Here is an 8502-nt window from a genome sequence, read left to right as displayed (position 1 = left end):
AAGTAAGGTCATGACACTCGCAACCTAGATAGCAGTAATTTACTTTTGTAATAATGAAACAAGCGAACTAACCTCAAAGTAATAACTAGTTTAATTACTATAGGATATTAATAATACCTTTAGGATTTAGTTCACCACATATTTATTAGTTTTATTTATATAATAAGGCAAATATACCTCACAGGTAGCAAATAGTGTTTTCAAGAAAACTACGTCTGACGATATAAGTATGGTAGATGCTTGTACACCTCAGACTAGAGTAGATAACCAACCATCAACTTTTAAGGAAAATATAGGATTTTCCCGGGATAACTCGATCTTCCATAAATAAATTGTTTAACAAATAACTAACGGATATTCAAACACCTTTCATAAGAAAATATAGGATTTTCTTAAGGAACACTTTTTAAAAGGATCAAAGAAACATTTTCAACCAAAACTAAATGCTTATGAACTCACCAGCTTGATGTTGATATTCTTTCAAACTGCTTGTATTCTCAGGGATATATATAGACAGGTACTTCCAGGATTTTGGAGAAGTCGGCGCGATAGAGTCTCGTCTTTTCATTTTACTTTGATATGAACAAAACTATGCGTTAAGACAATGTAAAACGTTTTTCATGTTTGTATTCAATGTTTGGTTATGTTTACTATGCTTGCTATAATACAACTGTTGTGATACTACGTATGATGTCACCCGCTCCCGAACGTTTCTGTCGTTACTTATGACGGTTCGGGGGTGTGACAGAAGCTCTGCAAATGTTGATCGTAGCTCTGAAACATTCTGTTTTATATACGACAATGTTCAATTCTTTTGGTGTACCATTGTCTTGGATATCTCTAGCAGGATCTACAGCAATGTACATCAAAGCTCTTGATGTTATTACCTTCCACCTAATGAATGACAATAAGCTTTGTCTTTCCAAGAAACTGTTTTGTCAAATTCTAGAAGTTCCTAATTCTCCACCATATTGTGTTCTATCGAATGATCAAGTCATCCACATGTTCAATGAAATGGGCCATCAACCTCCACTTACCAAGATTAGTCAGTTCAAGAAGTTTGGTCTTCCTTTATTCTGGAACTTTCTTTTTGGTATTTTTCTCAGATGCCTTGCTGGTCAGAGTGTTGGTTTGGACAAAGTGAGGATGGAGGTCTATGTTATGGTTGTAGTAATTTATTATGACCTTGTTGTGGATTATTCAGGTCAAATGTGGAGAGAATTTTTGAAAAGTGTTGAGAATAAAAATATTGTTCAAGGAATATCGTGTGCTAGGTATTGGAGTTTAATTCTTTAGTATATGTATGAAAAAGAAGGAATCGAGGTTCCTGCTGATGAACAAATTGCTAAGTTCTTGAAGTATAACTTTCCAAATGAGATTGAGGATGATGCCGAAGTGTTTCCGAACATTGCACGAATTCCAGACGCTATGCTCATGCGTGTTTATCCAACAAGTTTTGTTTTGATGACATATTTGGCTTCAATCAATCCAGATGAAGAAACTAGTTTTCTGTTGGCTAAACGAGATGCAGGTTCTTCCAAGAAATCTCGAAGATCCAAGAAGACTGAGCAATCGATTGTTGTCGCTACTGAGCCTGTTGAGGTTTCAGTTGTCGAAACTCATACCAAAATATTCCTTTTAAGTCTGGTGTTCTTAAAAGAATCAAGTAGAAAGCTCATCCTTCTCGAAAGTCACCAGAACGGTGTTCCAGTTTTTCTCCTCCATTTAGTAGCAAGCCTCATGTTACTCTAAAATAGTTATTATTCGGGAAATTCAAGCTCCTGTGTCCCCGTTTTCAAAGAAGATAATATATACTGATATGGCAAAAAATATTTCCAAGAAGCATAAAAAGCGAAATTTGGTCCTTCAAAAAGTATCTTTTGAAGAAGAAGAAGTTCCAGAAACTCCTGAAGCTATTCTTTCAAAAAGTCTTTCGACTCCTAAGCAAACACCAATCGTTCAACTTGAGGTTTCGTTAACCAAGTCATGTAATGAGGAGGTTCAAACCTCTAACATTCTTACACACATATCTGATACGGTTGTAAATGTTACTATGGGTGAAGAAGAGTCGAATAAAGAAGTTTCCATGGTCACTCAAGGTATTATCGAAACTTCTACAGTCAGTACCCTTGTTTCTTTACCAGCCTTTATTATTCGTACACATCCAGTCTCGTCTTCACCAACCTTTACTCAAATTCTCAATCAACCTTTCACTTCTCTATTTTCTTCCCAATCTACTAATCCAACAAAATTTGTTGATGATACAACCAATGATGATGGAGGATTTGGAGGAACTTTTGATGAACTTCAGTTTGATCCAGAAGAAGAAGATATTTCTAATCACATGTTGATGTCAGGAAAACAATTTAAGATTCTGAACAAAAAGCTTAACTCGATCATTCAATCCCAAGTAGATGCAGGGGGACATGATTCTATGTCTAGTATTGAATTGGATGTCATGCTAAAAGCACAAGAAGCTCGATTGTTCAATAAGTTTTCTAATTTGCTTAGTGCTTCTGAATCTCGAATCCTTGAGAAGGTGGATAGCAATGACAAGACTAATGAGCTTAGGGTTAAGTCTCAATCTTTAAATTTTAAAGAAGTTCGAGATTTCAAGAGGGTTGCTAAAGAACGACATGTATTTTTTGTGCAAGATGTGACAAAGGTGAGGGAGGATGTTAATTTGAAAATTCAAGAACTTCGTGAAGACATGCACAAAGAGATTGCTATTTCACAACAAGACTATGTGTCTCTCAATCAGAATATGGATATTATAGCAGATGTGGTCACGAAGTTTGTCAAACTGTATGAAGCCTTGAGTCCTCAAATTACTTAACTATCTTCCAATGAGTTTAAAGCATTAATCTCTAAGCCAGGCTCATCTCCTCTGACCACACCAAAATTTTTATCTCAAAATTTTATGTTGTTGGATCTGTTCTTCACAAACAGTTGGCACCATTATCTCGAATTCTCAATCTTTTACCATCGAATGTCCCTCGTGTTGTCAAACGGGTGAAGGGGGAGAAAAGAATGTTCAAGAAGGTAAATCTTCGAAAATTTCAAAAGGGGTTGAACAGACGAAAAAAATTGAGAAGATTGTAAGTATTGGTGAAGTAACGAAAGTTGTATCTACTCAAGTCCCAACACCTATAGTTTCAAAGGTGAATACAACTGAAGCCATCAAGACAACAACATGACCCATTCTAAAGGGAATTGTTATCAATTCTTCTACTGAAGTAGGAATTTCAAGTTCTTCGAAAGCAAAACCTTTTGAAGATGATGGAAAAAGGAAGGGGATTTTGGTTGAAAAATCAAAAGAAGAGAAGAAGGCCAAAGTTGAAGCTGAAATGGATAAACATAGGAAGATACAAAGCATATTAAGATTTCGTGAAAATGATCCACCTGGTATGGATAAGGGAGATCCAAAGAAGGTGTACAGCTATGAGAGTATTAAAGGAAGAGTTGCTTTCAATCATATGTATGCATTTGAGAAAAAGCCAAAGAAAAGCAATTCTATCACTAACACTGATATGAGTCAGCTTGATTTTCCAATAAATGAAATGATGTTCATCATGGATCAGTACAAGATAATTGAGAAATTCGATAACAAAGATGATTATATTCATATGAAACTTAGGCTTCATGATGTTGTTGGGAAAGAACCAGAAGAAATATGGTTATTGGTGAAGATCAAGAAGGTGATCAGCATAACAAAAGATGTATTGTTCGAAAATATGATACATAATTTTTGATATCATGTTGTAAGGGCAAACAACCAAGTATGTGATTTCTCAGTTGTTGATTTTCCACTAATGAACTTCAATGAACTGATTCAAGTTGCATTAATTTTGAAAGACATGAAGGCTTCGCAACATCAAGGGAATGATAAAGATGTTTTGAGCCTTGGTCTTGGTTATATCAAAATCTTTATAGATAGTTAATATGATTGTCTAGAATTGACTGATGTGGAGTTCGCATCAATAATGGGAAAGGCAGTGAATGTTGCTATGGAAGCTATGAAGACCTAAGCTGAACTGAAGAAATATGTTGATGGGGAGATATTGTCACACCCCAAAACCAAGAATGGCGGAAATGTTCTGGGGCGGAGGACGTCATGTACAATATCACAACAATGAAAAGTAATAAACAAGCAACAACATCATCCATTGCATTAATAATATAATTTTAATACAAGTGTGTTCTGTCAAATTATAATAGACACTAACGTATAAATCAAAATGAAAGATGAGTCTTGAACGAGCTCCATCTTCTCTAAACCTTGCATCGGTACTTGTCTACTATTGAGCTGAGGATACAAGTTATTTTGAAAGAGAGTATCAGCTTTAAAGCAGGTGATATCATAAGTATTTTGGTGTCTTAATTTGTATGTAAGTATTTGTATGACATGTAATGAAAGACTAGAAAATGTTTTGAAAGAAAGTTCGCCTAAGTATGACAATGTTTGTAAAACAACTATAGACGTTTGTATGACATGTAATGAAAGACTAGAAAATGTTTTGAATGTAGCCTTCTACCAAGACCTAACTCCTCTGAATGTAGCCTTCTACCAAGACCTGACTGCTCTGAATGTAGCCTTCTACCAAGACCCGACTGTGTTACTATTATTATTATTCTAAGAAATTATATCCTTTGGTACTAGAATACTCAAATAATTCACCTCATCGGTTATGTGAATGAGTCACAAGATAGAGGTAATAATATAAATAACTTAAGCGTTATCCTTTTGTACTAATATAACTAACAGTGTCAACTGAAGACATCCGCAGATGTACATTTACCTCTGTTGCTAACAGCTGGGTGTAGGAATAGTTAGTCCCTTAAAGTATACCTGTAACGGTATCAACCGTAGACATCCGAGGATGTGCTTTTACCTCTGTAGCTAACAGAGATTCTAGGAATGGTTAATCCCGCAACGTATCCTTTGGTACTAAGATATTAAATCCAATCTATCTCGTCGATTATGTGATTATATCACAAGGTAAAGATAAGAATGAGGATTATATAACATAATCTATACATATAAAATGTACTAGTAACTCATCATATGTTATCTATGTAGACGTACTAATGTAAGTGTATTCATGTAAATGTACTCATGTAGATGTATCTATGTAAGTGTACTCATGTAAGCGTATATATGTAAACGTATTCATGTAAATGTACTCATGTAGATGTATCTATGTAAGTGTACTCATGTAAGTGTATATATGTAAACGTATTCATGTAAATGTACTCATGTAGATGTATCTATGTAATAGTATAGTAATGTACTGTAATGTTCTGCGTGTGCTAGCTGTAACATGTGTTCTCTCTCTATCTAGCATGTATAGTAATGTACTGTGTGTACTAGCTATAACGTGTGTTCTCTCTCTATCTAGCATTTATAGTAATGTACTGCAATCTTCTACGTGTGCTAGTTGTAACGTATGTTCTCTCTCTATCTAGCATGTATAGTAATGTACTGTGTGTACTAGCTGTAACGTGTGTTCTCTCTCTACCTAGCAAGTATTGACTCATGAATGAACTGACTCGTTGTATGATATCGCGTTCTAGTAATAGTTCTAGTATCTTCCTAAACTACCCAAATGGTAGCTTACTAGTAATGTAACTTGTACGTATGAACATGGAAGTACACCCTTGCTACACAAGGGTATTGAATGAACTGGGAGAACCTTTATGACTATATATGTACACATGATATATAACTAATATTTAAACGACCTTCGGACGGGTACCCGATATCCCACCAGACCACATCTCAAGCGCGAAAAGGAAATAGGGTGGATAGCCTTCCTAAGTCTTTTAAACATTTCTTATATAACTATACATATATAGGCAAGCAATTGATAATATAAAAGCATAAAATAAGTTTTGTAAAACCTTTGAACATGATTATTATCTAAGAAAAGATCGACTTGATGTCAATCTATAAAATGGTTTGAAAACATGGGTTTGATAAAATAGTTTAAGTATAAAGGAACATTTGTTTGAAACACAATTGTAGATGAGTTTGAAATGAAACATACAGTGTAAAATGAACAGTTTAATAAGGAGTTTTAAACATATAAAATGTTTATGAAAATCATTTGAAGGAAACTGTTTGGTAACACGGCTAATGAGTAGCCAATCATTTGAATGCTGCTTATTAATCACATGATTGATATAATAAGTAGCATGATTCTACTTGTATCCCCCCCCCAAAAAAAAGTATTTAAAAATATTTAAAACGTTGATTAAGGGGTATGAACTCACATGTTGTGAGTGGATCGGAAGGAAGTGTCGGATAAGTGCTTGGTGTCAAGTGAAGACTTACACACGCACAAAGATCCTAATTACATCTGAGGACATAGGTATATAAATAATTAGTCTTTAAACAACTAATAAACAATTCAAGACACTCTAGGACATGACAAAAACTTTGTATAAGTGTTATAAGTGCTAAGGAGTGCATCTAACTGTTGTAAGGAAAGGCTAGTGTGTTTGGGGTTCAAGGAACACTCCTAAAATGAGTTTGCACCCTAAAGACCAACACCCCTTGAGTTTACGGTCATAAACTCTTGGGTTTACGGTCGTAAACTCCTAACCTTTTGACCATTTGTTGATTTGAAGTCTTCTAAGCTATTCCAAGCATTCCTACTTCATGATTTAGCCTTAGGAAGTGTTGTGTGGCATCAAAACACTCCTAAATGGAGTTTAGAGTCTAAGGACCATTTTTCATGAGTTTACTACCTTAAACTCATGAGTTTACTACCTTAAACTCCTAAGTTTACGGTATTTGGGGTCTTCAAGTCCTTAGCTCAATCATGGCACTAGTCTAGGTTAGATTTAGACATAAGGAACAACCATGGGACTTTTATGGGACATTTAAACACTTTTGGGGTGTTTACGGTTTTGGGACATCCCCAAACTGTAAACACATAAAAATGGAAGATTTTGCTTTTTGTGTGATAAACTCATCAAGGATGAAACTGGACAAGCCCGTAACGCATTGTGAAGCATCTAGGCACCCTAAGGCACTAAATATGGTGTTTACGGTTTTTGGGAGCCTCCCAAAACGGTGAACACCTTGTTCTTGGTGTTCTTGGGACTTTTCCTTGGTATAAACATGTATAGCTAGCTTTAAATGACTCTAAGATAGAAGTACTTACATTGTGGAAGCTTGAAATGAACTTTAAGTCCAAGAACACTAGTGTGTGTTCTTGGTGTTTTGGAAAAACTAGTCAAAACACAAAAATGGATGGATTAAAGGATGTACTATCACTAGATTAAGTGATATACTAACTTGAAAGGGCTAGAAACACTTACTAGATTGCAGATCTTGAATTAATTCTAGGATGATACTTGAGAGGATTTTTGGAGTTTACTCTTTTGGTAAATGGGGAGTCAACACAAAATGACTACTTTTTGGGGAGTAAACTCATGCTTAAGGCATGAGTTTACGTTTTTGGATGATTTTTCGACCCAAACATAAAAGTTTGGTCGTGAACTTCTAAGACACGAGGTGTTTGCGGTTTTTAAATTTCAAAACCCGAGACGACACGTTCTTTCACCCATTCATTTAAAGATTAATTATTAAAATAATCAAATGAACTTATTTTTCCCAAAAACAAGTAAAAGTGAACTTGACTTATAATATGAAGTGATTGACTTTTAGGGTTTCACCGAATGAAAATTCCGGCTTGTCACATCATCCCCCTGTTAAAGGGAATTTCGTCCCGAAATTAGAATTTAGGTAAGGAAGTAGGCACGAATGATCGAGTCATGAGGTGGGAAACTTCCTAATCGATTGGTTCTCGCGCTCCTAAGTGAAATCGGGTCCTCGGTTGGTATCCCAAAAAACCTTCACGATAGGGAGGCGGCACTGCTTCGTCTACTTAACCACTCGGTTGAGGGTCACTACGGTTCTAATACGAAGGCAAGGATCTCGTTAATCTCGATATCGTCAAGTGGGCTTACAAGAGTCCTAACGGAAAGGTACGGTTTCAAGATCGAGACACAAAGAGTAAAATGTACGTTACTGAGTTTGCGGAGTAGGTTTACGTAAGAAGGAGAGATGGTTGGCATCTCCCCTGACATGGACGGGAATAGCCTTCAGGCTTACCTGTTACCACACATTCGGTTAAGGCTATCCATTTACGTGGACGTCTAACCCAATTTTTGTAAATTTATTAGCTTGGATTTAGCTTTCCATGCTTTACGAAGTGCATTAAGCATTCCCAGAGTGAGTTTTCCTATAGAACTTGGTCTCTCACTTGGAATCTCCGAGGTTTCTTTTTCTTGCTTATCTTCCCAGTCAAGGGCCACCCCTTTCTGGGTCAAAGTCGTATGGGTTTCTGAAATTTGAGAGGAGTTCTTAATGAACTATGACAGTAAGTCCGTAAGACCTAGAATTTGGCGAATTCCTGTCGGCGTCTCAGGTGTCGACAACTTCTCAACGGTTTTGATAAATTGACAGAGTACTCAAGAAATTCCACATCACTA

The 8502-nt window shown here is 35.9% G+C and overlaps 1 non-coding gene across 1 annotated transcript; it reads left to right on the top strand.

The window, feature by feature from the left end:
* The first annotated feature begins 8055 nt into the window (after window positions 1-8055).
* LOC111881437 (U6atac minor spliceosomal RNA) lies at window positions 8056-8182 on the top strand. Its single transcript, XR_002846825.1, has one exon. It is a non-coding gene; the product is annotated as a U6atac minor spliceosomal RNA (small nuclear RNA).
* The last annotated feature ends 320 nt before the right edge of the window (window positions 8183-8502 follow it).

The sequence above is a fragment of the Lactuca sativa genome, chromosome 4 (assembly GCF_002870075.4).
Source record: "Lactuca sativa cultivar Salinas chromosome 4, Lsat_Salinas_v11, whole genome shotgun sequence".
Lineage (NCBI taxonomy): Eukaryota > Viridiplantae > Streptophyta > Magnoliopsida > Asterales > Asteraceae > Lactuca > Lactuca sativa.
This window is presented reverse-complemented; position numbering and strand designations above follow the sequence as displayed.